This window comes from Bombina bombina, chromosome 4 (assembly GCF_027579735.1).
Source record: "Bombina bombina isolate aBomBom1 chromosome 4, aBomBom1.pri, whole genome shotgun sequence".
NCBI classification, from domain to species: Eukaryota; Metazoa; Chordata; class Amphibia; order Anura; family Bombinatoridae; genus Bombina; species Bombina bombina.
Genome location: NC_069502.1, coordinates 725437084 through 725451537, shown reverse-complemented (window position 1 = coordinate 725451537; position 14454 = coordinate 725437084).

Sequence of the window (14454 nt, the reverse complement as noted above, 5' to 3'; positions counted from 1 at the left end):
GGTTCTTTTTGGTGGTGATCTCTCCCTTTTTTTTTTTTTTCTCCATCGCCCCCTCACCACCGCATGCCGAGTTGGCAGCTATAATGGATGTATTTTGAACAGGAGCTGTAGTTGTTTTCTACAAGACTCGGTATAAGTACAGGAAGCTGTGTGTTCCAAATTGTTTGGATTATATGATTTGTATTTCTAAAAATGCTGATTTTGATGTTGTGATGTGTGAAGTTCATAATAAAAAACTTTAAACGACACATTTGCTCAAAGTTAATCAAATTTAGATCATAATACTTTGTAAAATTTTACCTAATGATTTATCAGAGCGACATTTAAGATTAAATATATTTTAAAATTATATTATTGAGGCCATTCCTTACCTCTTTCTATTTCTGGGTGCTTATTAACTTTTTTATGGTGAATTACCACCTAGGAGCAGCCTCTTTTAGCTCAGTTGTGCTTTTCACAGAGGAAAACTTTCCTGAACTATATTAGTCTGAGGCCGCTGAGTAAGGTCAGTCCAGCCCCAAAATACCAGGCAATTTTTCTCTGAACAAAGTACATGACAACCCCAGACGATCATTTCATCCTTCTGTGGGCCTCATCAGTGAGGTGAAGCCATATTCCTCTAAGCACACTAGGCAAGGAGTCCACATCTGGCATCCCTCATTACCCCAGGTTCATAATACAAATGCATACAAAGCGAAAAGTGCTCTACCAGGGACGAAAAACAGCTTAGTAGCTTGTTTTATGACAAATTACCACCTAGGAGCAGCCTGTTTTAGCCCAGTTGTGCTTTTCACAGACAAAACTTTCCTGAAGTATATCAGTCTGATCCTGCTGAGTAAAAGCAGTCCAGCCCAAAATTCCAGTCAATTCTCCTCTGAACAAGGAACATGACAACCATAGATGATTGTTTCGGAGGATTTCCAGGTATTTCGGTGCTGGACTGTCCTTACTCAGTGGGGATTAGACTGATATATTAAGGAAAGTTCTCCTATGTGAAAAGCACAATTGAGATAAAACAGCCTCATCCTAAGTGGTAACTAGCCATAGAACAAGCTGCTGAGCTGTTGTTCATTCATGGTAGAGTACTTCTGTTTCTGGATGCCAGTGTTGATTAATGTTTGTTTATGTGCAGCAACTCTCCTTTAGATATCTTCAGTGAAACTTTGTTTCCAAAATGTCATTACCCTAATTAGAAGGAGGAAATGCACTGAGGGCTAGATTACAAGTGGTGCTCTAACGTAAGCGTGCGCCCCATATTTAAATATTGTGCCCACATTAACTTGTGCACATATTACAAGTTGAAAGTAAACATGACTGCAAGAGCACAAACTAAAGCAGAACAGCTGCCCGAGAGTACTGGTGAGAACCCAGGGCTGTAATCTTTGCAGGGACATGGGATGTGTACCCAGTACAGTTTGAGAGTGCAAGCCATTTAAATGTTTTGTATGTGTCTATGGAAATTACAAAGGGTCTTTTTGGAATCTTGTTGGAATCTCAGTGTATTTGGTTAAAGGAATGCATTGTGTGGCTGTTAGGGACCCAGAGAGGAAGAGAACTTGACATGGTCCTGGGCCTATCACCATTTGGGCAAATGCTATAACTAACTCTTCCATTTTGCTTTTAATCTAAGCTGTGTGCTTGCAAGAGATTGCCAGACTTCCTATGTGTTATATATGTGTGTATATACTGTATGTATATATATATATATATATATATATATATATACAGTATATTATATATCTTTTTTTTTCTTCCATGTTGCTTTTAATCTAGCTGTGTGCTTGCAAGAGGGTGCCAGACCTTCGATGTGTTGTGCTAATAAGTGTGTTTTGTAATTTCCCTATGGGCTTTGAACCCAGGCGTGGCTGGGGTTTACTGCCTAAATCTCTGAAAGCTGTGCAGCAGCCTGAGAGTGCTGGTAAGCATCCAGAGCTATGTGCTTTGCAGGGTCATGGGATGTTTACCCTGTCCGATATGAGATTGCAGTCAATTTCTGTCTTTTGTATATTTCTAGAGAAATTACAAAGGGCCTATATCACCCTTGCCTGTATCTCAGTGTGTTTTGTTGAAGGCATGCACTGTGTGGCTATAGGTTAGGGACACAGGGAGGAAGAGACCTTGGTGTCAGTCCTGGGCCTATCAACGTTTGTGTAAATGCTATAAATAACAAATAAGTTATAACAACAAATAACAAGTAAAAATGTCCTTTGCCTACTTGTGGTGTTGCTCCAAGTAGTAAAAATATCTATTCTTACTCTATATATGTTCCACCAATGTGTCATGTGTCCTGTGCTGCTGCCTTGGGTGGCAATCCTGCCTGCCCTTCTGCCTTCTTGTGCTGCTGCTACAAGTTTTCAAAATATATACTCTTACTCTGTGTATGTACCATTAAAGGGACACTCAATCAAAATAAATCTTTCATTATTCAGATAGTGCAGGCAATTTTAAACAACTTTCCAATTTACTTCCATTAACAAAATGTGCACAGTTTTTTTTATATTTAAACTTTTTGAGTCACCAGCTCCTACTGAGCATGTGCAAGAATAAGTGTGTATGCATTTGTGAATGGCTGATTGCTGTCACATGGTACGTGTATGCATTTGTATTTGGCTGATGGCTGTCACATGGTACAGGGGGAGTGGAAATAGACATAAATTTTAAAATTGTCAGAAAAAAAAATCTACTACTCATTTGAAGTTTAGACTAAGTGCTATTGCATTGTCTTGTTATCTTGCAAATCTACAGTGTTGACTGGTCATTTAATGTGCCACAGTTCCTGTGCTGCTTTCATGGGTGCTTGGTCTTACTGCCCTTCTGCTAACTTGTGTTGTCAGAATATACACTCTCACTCTATATACCTCCATTATTCCATTGTTCCTGTGCTGCTGCTTCCCTGAGTACCCACTTGGCCTTCCTAGCTATAACACTCTGATGCTGTGTACTGTCCACTGTGTTAGGTACACTCCTTCCTATGACTTTGTTGTTGTCCACCATATTCTGCTGCTCGTCTGCATGCTCCTCTAGATTCTCATCTTGCCAAAAGTGCTGCTGTGTACTGTGTACTAATGATGTTCTCAAATTCCATAGGGAATAATAGAGAACACATTTAGTTAACAAACAAAACATTGTACAGAAATTCATCTGAAATGTCTGTATAGCAAATTAAATTAAAATGTTTTTTTTTTCCCAATGAATGATTTTGCCTAAATAAAATTGTTGTCCATGCATGTTATTAGTGTGCATTTGCTATGTTTTACAACCAGATTTTTATCTTGATCCTTTCAGTGGTGCAATTGCCGTACCCAAATGTTTACTTATATTATCACAGCCTGGTGTTTTTCTAGAGTACTGTACAGTGTAAAAAAAGATACTAATCAGGAGGGTAAAGTTACTAGTTTGGTTACTAGAGGAGAGCAAAATGCTTTACATTGTTTTTTTTTTTTTTTATGTTTTAAAGTATTCCAACTTCACCATAAAAAGATTGGAGAGCGAACGGCAGGATAAATATAAAACAATGTCTTTATTGATCCAAAAATAAAAGCTGATGGTACAAACAGCGAAGAAAGTTGCACACAAGCACTTGGGGTAGGCAAGCTTACGCGTTTCGGCTGTTAGGCCGTAATCATAGCTTGAGGTAGTCTATACCAGGTGAAGCTTATATACATACACAATTAATAAACATCACAGGTTAAAGGTTAAAACAACTCCCCTTGGTGAATTAACATTTGGTGTGCCAGAAACCAATATTGGAACCAATGGTATGAAATATTATATTGTTATGTAAATACACAATTGGGAAAGAGAATATTGAAAAAATGAAACCATTATAATATAAATATTGTAAACCATATTACATAATAGAACAGGAAAATTCTAGCGGCCCTACAAAAATAGAGACTATAGATGATGGGTAATACAGCACAATACATATGTATATATATATATATATACATGTCTTCAATAAGTATATACTGAATAGGTGTTGGATAAGCAATAAATACATATGCTAATATTAGGGCTACAGAATATCATTAGTGCCATAGAATCAATGGCATGTGGCTATAAATAAACATGTGGCACCATACGAACTATATCTTAAGCAAAGTGCCCCTATAATTCATAGAAACATATATATATGTAAGGGGGTAGTCTATAATGATGCCACATGTCTACGAATCTGGCCTATGAAGTAACTAAGATATAATTAACCCAAAAAATCTATAAATCCTTGTAGGTCATATATGTGCCCTCTCTAAACTTATAGCAATCAGATCAATACCTAGGTAAATCCATATGATGACTAATGAATGTACTGGTGATCTACAGAGTATCTCATACTGTAAGTAACATGTATATAAATGGTAAATAGAAAGGGAAACAAAGGAGCAAAAATGGTTACTATTTTGTTAAGGAAACAAGCTCGATGCGCTAGAGGAACGTATGGTTACTACACACTGGAAAAGGGATATTTATATTTTTATTTTTATTTGTATTTATTATTATTATTATTATTTATTCCCAGTAGTTAATGAGGTCGAATTCGGAGTTTAGTCCATGCGGAATTTTGGTCTCCAATTTGAAGATCCACAGCATCTCCCGCTTCCCCAAGATAGTATCCCTATCACCTCCCCTTTTGGGATAAGGGACCATATCAATGGGTTGCCAGGAGAAGCAGGACAATTCCTTATTGTGAACCACTGAAAAGGGGTGTACCAGTGGGGTAGATGCTTTGCCCACTCTAATGGTAGAGAGATGTTCTCTCACTCGAGATCTAACATCTCTCGTCGTAAGTCCTGTATATTGTTTGCCACAAGCTGTGCATGTTATGCAATATATAACATAGGTAGAGGTGCAGTTGAGGCAGAAATTAATATCATAGATTTTACCAGTTTTGGTAGATCTGAAGGTGTCAGACACTATCAGGTACTCATAAGCCCCACATCTGGAGCTGCCGCACCTGTATGACCCTTTGTGGGTAAGCCATTAACTAGTTTGTAGTGATGGCTTCTTAAGGACCGTGGGTGACAAAATGTTACCCAGTGTCCGATTCCTACGATAGGAACATCTAACCCCCTCTTGTACACAATCTATTAATCTGTCATCCGCAACAAGCATCTTGAAGTGATTTTTGACTATATTGCATATTTTTTCATATTGGGAACTAAAGTCAGTGACAAAAGTAACACCCTTGTGTCTTTTCTCTTTCTTTTGTTTGTCTTTAATTAAATCAGATCTATGTAGTTTAGAGACATCATTGAAGGCTCTCTTGACTGTGCTACGTGGGTAACCCCTTTGTAACAAACGTTTATTAACCTCCTTCATCTGGTACTGACAATCTTTTATGTCTGTACAATTCCGTTTAACCCGAATCAATTGTCCCTTAGCTATCGCATAGGGTACGTGTTTAGGGTGGCAACTCTTTGCATGTAGCAATGAGTTGCCAGAGATGGGTTTTCTATAAAGACTGGTGGCGATTGTTCCATCAGGGCTGCCTATGAGTGTTATATCAAGAAAATTTATCTTGATCTTGTCTGTCTCATGGGTGAACTTTAGACCAATATTATTTGTATTGATATGTTTAATGAATAATTCCAAATTTAGTTCACTACCACTCCAGATCAGAATTACATCGTCGATAAAACGACGAAAAAACACTATCTCAGGCCTGTAGGGGTTTTCGTCTCCAAAGATGTGGGACAGCTCCCACCAACCCATGAATAGGTTGGCATAAGAGGGGGCAAACTTGGCCCCCATAGCTGTCCCACATCTTTGGAGATAGAAAGTGCCCTCAAATTCAAAAAAAATATGTGTTAAAAGGAATAAGGTCACCCTTAGGACATACCTTTGGAAGTCCTCAGAAAAATCAGACCATTCCTTAAGGAAGAATGAAATAGCTTCCATACCTTTGTCATGGGGAATGGACGTGTAGAGGGCCATGACGTCAACAGTCACCCAACTGTGGAGAGCATTATTCCAGACAAAATTATCTACCAAGTTCACCAAATGTTTGGTGTCTCGTAGGAAACTCGGTAGGGCCACCACAAATGGTTGCAATATCATGTCAAGCCATTGTGAAAGGTGCTCAAAAAGAGACCCTATTCCACTGACTATGGGGCGACCTTTCACGTTCTGAAGGGACTTATGCACCTTCGGTAGGTGATGGAAGACTGGGGTAACAGGACACTCTATATAGATATAGGTGGCTGTATCAGAGTCTAAAAATCCCTGTTCCATTCCATCATCCACCAGGTGTTTTAGTTCCCTTTTGAACCTTCTCGTGGGGTTACTTGAAAGCACAGTGTATGACTCGGGGTCTTCCAATTGTCTTAGTGCCTCCTGTATGTAGTCATTTTTGTTTAAGACAACCACTGAGCCTCCCTTGTCTGCATTACGCACGACAATATCCTGATTGTTAGTCAGTTGTTCAAGGGCTATTTTTTCGGTTTTGTTCAAATTTTGTGGTGTGTCCCTAGTAGTCATAGATAGGGCTCTTAGATCCCTTTCTATTCTTCTATAGAACCCTTCAATGATGTTCCCCCTGCTGTGAATGGGGTAAAACCTAGAGGGACTTTTAATACTTTTAACACATGAGATTGTCTCTGCAGAGGCCGTATTATTGCCTTCAACCATTAGATGACTAAGAGAAATCAAATCACAAGTTTCAGTGAAGGAGAGGTCAGTGTTAAAATTATTGTTAACCCAATTCTTCATCACTGGCTGCTCAGATGCCTCGTTGCTAGCACCAAAGAAATGGCCTTTTAAAGTGATATTACGAATTAACCTATTCACATCAATAACTGTCTTGAATAGATTAAAATTAGTTGAGGGAACAAACCCTAGACCAAGTCCTAGTACTCGCAACTGGGCATCAGAGAGATCAGTGCTGGAAAGGTTAATCACACAATTTATTTGTACTTCGTTTGTCTGTTCTCTCTCAACTGGTAACCCTGTTTGATTGGTTTCAGGTTCCCTCCCCTGTCCGGTTTGCTCTGGGGCAAGGAAAAAACCTGTTCAAGTTGGGAGTTGTCATTGTCAGAATTAACATTAGTTGCACTTCTCTCAATGCCAGTGCAAGTTATATTACTGTTAGAAGATGTATTGGGCTGATGTATTATCTCAGGTGAAACAGTGGTACAGTATCTACTTCCAGAGTTTATATGAGCTACATTTAAATGTGTATTTTTAGATTTAACAATAGCCTGCTCAATTACTGGAGTATTCTTAAGGATACTCTTTACTCTAGTCGTAGATACTGTTTCATCCCCACTGGTACCTGATCCATCATCACCTGACTCAGCTTCTGTGTCTGAAAACCTGACCTGAGACTGTCTACCACCACCTAATCCACCTCTACGACCTCTGTTCCCTCTTCTGTTTCGGTTTTGTTGTCTTCTAGTGTAAGATCGCTTACTCCTGTTCCATATATATATACAGTGTTTGTGTTGTAATCAGTTTGGTCACGTATATATTTGGCATGTTTAATGTCGATAACCTGTTTCTTAATTTCAGACATCACATTCATTAATACTAGATCAAATTTACCATAATCTACATGATTTTGTCTAGAGTTTAACTCAATTTGTAACAAACAGATTTCTTCTCTAACTAAGACAAGCATTCTAGTTTTAAAATCACATAACAAGGACATTAGTCTTAGCGAGCAATCTGATAGGATATTATTCCAGGCCTCCATAAAGTCCTTATCATCAGTGTCAAAGGTAGGAAACTTATTTATCCTCAGACCTCTGGGAATAATCCTTAGCTCAATATATTTGTTGATAGACCAAATGTCCCATTGCAATTTAATCTCTTTAATTTTTAATTTTTCAATATCATCAAAGAGTTCACTGAGAGTGAAGAATGATTTGTCAGTAGAGAAGATTCGTGATAAATCAGAACCAGGATCAGTTTCAGTCTCTGAGGGCAGTAGCGAATAGTACTGCTGTACTGTTTGTCCATCTTGTATACCCTGCATAATGAAATCTCACCCCCTGGTGCTGCCTGTAGCACCTAATAGACGTTAAACCAACAAGATACAGATTGGGGAGAGATTTCATATAACAGAATAAAATCCTCTGCTCTTATGTACAAAGTCTAAATGTAAAGATTGTACACCGGTGTGGGGGGCAATTACCTCAATTCACTCAGTAGTGCTTGTACACGTAACCCAAACAAATTATTAGGTGTCTCACCACCAAAGATAGAGTCTGTGTAACTTACGGTTATGCTCTATACAAATAGGAATGGGTCCATGGTTATACAATGTCTCCTGATATAATTTCCCGCAGAACCAGGCTGCGGTCGTGGGACAGGTGGAAAGCGGAGAGATGCTGAACTCCCAGTCGACCAGGCGAGGGGGCGTGTTGCACACACGCTGACGTCCTATGCGTCGTTCAATCCGATCCTACCCTTTGTTGCTGGGGGCGTGTTACCCGAGTGTCATCACCATGTCAGCCAATGAAGGTTCAGGAGGTTCTGTTGGCTCATCAACGATAGTCGAAAGAGTGAGGTAAATCCCGTAACAAACCGGGAGCTTGAAACAGGTAGAGGACTTCTTTAGGCAGGGTGCCGTATCGCTCAAACAGGCAATAGTAACTTCACCATAAAAAGATTGGAGAGCGAACGGCAGGATAAATATAAAACAATGTCTTTATTGATCCAAAAATAAAAGCTGATGGTACAAACAGCGAAGAAAGTTGCACACAAGCACCTGGGGTAGGCAAGCTTATGCGTTTCGGCTGTTAGGCCGTAATCATAGCATGAGGTAGCCTATACCAGGTGAAGCTTATATACATACACAATTAATAAACATCACAGGTTAAAGGTTAAAACAATTCCCCTTGGTGAATTAACTTTTGGTGTGCCAGAAACCAATATTGGAACCAATGGTATGAAATATTATATTGTTATGTAAATACACAATTGGGAAAGAGAATATTGAAAAAAATGAAACCATTATAATATAAATATTGTAAACCATATTACATAATAGAACAGGATAATTCTAGCAGCCCTACAAAAATAGAGACTATAGATGATGGGTAATACAGGACAATACATATGTATATATATATACATGTCTTCAATAAGTATATACTGAATAGGTGTTGGATAAGCAATAAATACATATGCTAATATCAGGGCTACAGAATATCATTAGTGCCAAAGAAGCAATGGCATGTGGCTATAAATAAACATGTGGCACCATACGAACTATATCTTAAGCAAAGTGCCCCTATAATTCATAGAAACATATATATATGTAAGGGGGTAGTCTATAATGATGCCACATGTCTACGAATCTGGCCTATGAAGTAACTAAGATATAATTAACCCAAAAAATATATAAATCCTTGTAGGTCATATATGTGCCCTCTCTAAACTTATAGCAATCAGATCAATATCTAGGTAAATCCATATGATGACTAATGAATGTACTGGTGATCTACAGAGTATCTCATACTGTAAGTAACATGTATATATATATTACATCATGGTTGCATTGCAGAGAAGCTATGCTTTCACAAGAATGCCCTTCCATAGGCTTAAATGGGAGTCTCGCTCTCATGCTGTGAAACATGGCATGGAAACCTAGCGCAGTGAAGGGGGTAAGTCACGCAGTGATGAGCAGCAAATTTAAATATATATGTATATGAATATATACATATATGCAGGATATTTATAAAGAACACACAGTTCCCAATAGAGCTCACAGTAGCAAAAAACAGTCATTTGTAATGGCTTGTTATTTATCACACTCGTGTAAACGTGCAAATTTGTACGTTTATGGGCGTGCAATAAATTAGCGCTCCACTTGTAATCTAGCCCTATATGTTTCAAAATTCACAAACAAGCACAAACGCTTCTTGGTAATATTTATATAATTTTTATAATTAAATGATGACATATGTTTAAAATCCCTTTCAACACATGTTAGATGTTTTGGAAATGGGATTACATACGCTAGTATCATGTTAACATATTTAGGGCTAGATTACAAGTGAAGCACAAAAATATTAGCTCTATTGAGCACTAACAGCACTCAAGTTAAATCAGTAGTGCTCCTATTCTTGCGCTCATATTATACGTTGAAAGTAAAAAGTTTTCACTCAAGCAAAAGCCTCAGGTGTGCTAACATCTGAAAGAAGGATAGCTCAGTGGTGTTAAAGTCCCTCTCACTTGTTCTGGCTTTTGCTTGTACGCTAACCAGAAGGTATGCTGGGCTTAGGTATGCTAAAGCTGAAGGTGCATTAAGAAATATTGGAGACACTATATGAGGTAATAGACAAAAGGCACAAAATTCTACAATCGAACCCCCCAAAAGGTAACGTTTTCTGACTCAGAGGTGGAGGCCTCTGATAAGGACAGATTTGCCTCAAGCTTTGAGGGGGCTCGGGTGATGAATCACTGTCAGGGGTAGATGAGCAGCCACAGGTGCTCAATTTACATACACTCCCAGGGGCTAAGAACAAGAGTATAATTACAGATGCCACTAATCAGGGGCTAGACCTAAGTCTCATCTTGAAACTACTGCCCCAATAAACAACACTTAGTACCCCAGGTTTTTCACGAGGCCCAAAAGTACTTTCAGGGGGGAGGGAATCAGGGTGTAGCTACCCAAAATACCAAGGTAGGGAATCAGGAACAAGCCAGGTATTCCCTAAGAGCGAAGAACTAAAAGCAAAAGAAATATCAATGAACATGGTGATGAATATATCCATGTACCCACTATCAGCAGTTTAAATTAAAGTTCTTAGCTATGGACTGGGGTTTGTTCCATTGAGAAATTTTGATCTGTTTCAGACAATTCTTGATGTTAATAAACTAATACGAGATCTTACACTTCGTAAGTATTTCTCTGAGTCCAGGGCTCCTGCTGAAGGATACGTGGACTGTAGGCCTGAAACCGTAAGTTCAACAAATGAATTAGACTTTATGGACCCTTTTATCTCCAGAGGTGTGGGACTGCTATGGGAGCAAAATTTGCTCCCTCCTACGCAAACCTCTCTATGGGGTGGTGGAAGAGGTACCACATCTATGGAGATGGTGGTGCCCCTTCATCCACTCATTTAGTCAAGTATATACAATATATTGATGATTTGCTCATGGTATGGTCTACTGGCCAAACTGGGGCTGATGAGTTCGTCAACTGCCTGATTACCAATGATGTGGGTATAAAGTTTACCTATGAATGGCATAAAGATACTATATAGTTTCTGGATATTTCACTTAGAAGAAAACCATCAGAAGCAAGAGTAGTGTCTGCTCTCTTCCGGAAATCTATTGCGGGCAATAGCCTGCTACATGCTAGAAGTAATCACCCTAGGCATGTCTTTAAAGGCATTGCCAAAGGGCAGTTTATGAGGGTACGCCGTAACTGCACACTGGATAGCATGTTTCTTTTCTTTTTCCTTCTTTTTCTCTTCCCTTTTTTTTTTTAATATAATTTTTATTGGAATATAAATAGCATATTACAAACAGTTAACGCGAAGGAGAAAAGAAACCAAATATAGTCATAGTACAATGGAATATGCCAGCATTATAATATTGTAGCTTAAAACCAGAACCTTTGGGACCATTTAATGCTAGAATTATAGTAATATTATAGGCTACTAGAATCACTGCAGGTCGTCAACCCAATGTTAAGCTTATGATTATGGGATCACTAGTGAAGCTTGGATCACGTCCAAGGTCTGAGTCAGTAGTCGTAGCTGACCTAACGCATAAATCACAATCCAGGGTTAGAATTATATATATGTACGAAAGTCCAGCCAGGACACTTGGCGTAGAAGTCACAGGGATCCAAAGCGGCCAACCCAGGGACAAACCATGGGTGGTAATCATGGCTAAGTAAGCCCTAACGGAGTATGGGCTTATTAGGGTTATCTAGTCTGTCCATAACACAAAGGAGGGGGGTTAGAGAGGGTTAGGGGGGGTCACGCACAGTGGGGAGTAATGGTAGGAGGAGGGAGAAAAAAAAAAGAAGAAAGAAAGAGAAGAAAGAGAAAAGGAAGCCAGAAGTTTTGTACACCAGGAGTTACTGACATTCATGCCATTCCTGCCAGATCTCCCAGTATGACTCTAACATATTGGTCTCGCCAGCCACAAATCTTTCCATTGAAGCAAAGTGGCTAACCAAGTCGCACACTTCGGCTAGAGTTGGAGGCTCAATTTGCTTCCACGATCTGGCTATACATAGCTTCGTAGCTGCTAGGATGTAAATTAGCATCTTCTTGACTGGCGTGGAGATAGAGCTGGGGAAGATGTGAAAAAGTGCAATTTGTGGAGTGAGACATACATCAATATTGAGAGTTCTGATAAGAAGCCCGACATCTTTCCATAGTTTAGTAATATTAGTACAGGACCACCAAACGTGGACATCTGATCCTACCTGTTGACAGTTTCTCAAGCAAAGTGGGCTGCTTGTTTTGTAAATCAGGGATAGTCTCACAGGCGTCCTATGCCACTTGAGTAGTACCTTGACATAGGTCTCTAACACAGTCACACAATGAAGGGTCTTTTTCATGAGCGAGATTGCTCTGGCGAAATCTTCCATCGGAATCTGTTTCTCAAGGTCTCTACTCCACGCTTTCAGTTGCCAAGGGGTACCTATGGCTTGATCTTTTATGAGGGCTGCATATTGAAAGGATAAAGACCCAGGCACAGTTTTGCCCTGCATCCACCTCTCCTCCTACTTGGTGTGTTCCCTTAGAGATGACTTAGGAAAGCCCCTAGACCTAATGAGACTCATGACTCTCATGCCTTCAAATTTAGTCCATTGAGGCCCAAGCTCTGTGAGTGTACCATCCTTTGGAGTCAGTGATAGCTCCCCCGAAGGATACAAATCCGACATTGAGTGTTTTCCCTCGCTTAGCCAGTAATCTAAATTAATATTTGGGAAACGCCATAGCATTCCTCTAATCCCATGGATAGGAGATGGTATGCAGAAATTGCCGCACACTGACATAGGTCGTGCCAGATTGAGTAAGTTTGATGGACAATGGGATTAGTTATTTCTTTGCTCAGGTTCATGTGCTTAGGGACCCAAATTATATCTCTGAGGGAGAGTCCCAAAGGCAATGACTGTTCCTCAAGTCTATACCAGCCAGGTTGCTCTTCGAGAACTCCCCACGCTGAGATGTGGGATAATTTTGCCGCTTCATAGTATAGATATATGTTAGGAAACACAATCCCCCCACTGGAGAATGGTCTTTGTAGGATTTTGTAAGCCACTCTAGGTGCCTTGTTCTTCCAGACATAATGTAGAAATAATCTATGGATTTGTTGTAAGTATCCATAGGGAATGTTGAGTGGGAGACATCTAAATAGATAGAGGACTTTCGGCAAAAGTGACATTTTGACCGTCGCCACCCTACCGCGCCACGACACCTCCTGGAAGTCCCACTTTATTGTCAGGGATTTCAAGTCTCCTATGAGTCTATCAAAGTTCATACTCACTACTGAGTCAAGATTACCACTTAGGTATATTCCTAGGTGTGCCAAGTGGGATTCAGACCATTGGAAATCAAACGCTTTCTGAAGAGCAATCAATCGAGCGGGTGGGAGATTAACGGCATATGCTTCCGTTTTCATCTTGTTGGATTTATTATAGTTAAGTTGCAGAAATACTTCTATCAAGTGAAAAACTGCAGGAATAGATGTCTCCGGATTTGTTATTAGCAAAGTGACATCATCTGCAAACAGCAAGATCTTCTCCTAATGTGAGGGGTATTTAATCCCTGTTATCTGTGAGGAGTTTCTGACTGCTTGGGCGAATGGTTCCATAACCAATGAGAAGAGGAGGGGTGACATGGGGCACCCCTGTCTCGTACCATTTGAAATGGTGAGTTCAGGAGAGCAGAACCCAGGTCCTCTTACCTTAGCATGTGGTGCCGAGTAGAGGGTTTGGATGGCTATAATTGCCTGTTTCGGAAACCCAAATACCCTGAGTACCTCCCACAGGAACTCCCACCTGACCCTGTCGAAGGCCTTTTAAGCGACAGGGCCACCTTTGAGGTAGCACTCCTGCTAGCCTCCGATAGGACCGATAGTAACCTCCTCGTGTTATCAGGACCTTGCCGTCCTTTAGTGAACCCTACCAGGTCTATATTTATAAGAGAAGGCAGAAGGGATACTATTCTATCCGCAAGAAGCTTAGAGTAGAGTTTGGTGTTCACATTTATCAGCGAGATCGGACAATAGCTGCCGCATAATGTGGGGTCCTGGTTGGCTTGAGAATAGTGACTATAGAAGCCTCTAGGAATTCCCTTAATAATTTGCCTTCCGTTTTTATTTCGTTAAAGAGAGGGTAAAGAACCGGTATAAGTTGGTCTGAAAATGTTTTATATAAGCTCCCAGGGAAGCCATCGGGACCCGGTGCTTTGTTGCTTTTGAGATTTCTGATCACCAATATGATCTCTCTAACATGAAAAGGTTGTATCAAGGCATCTCTCT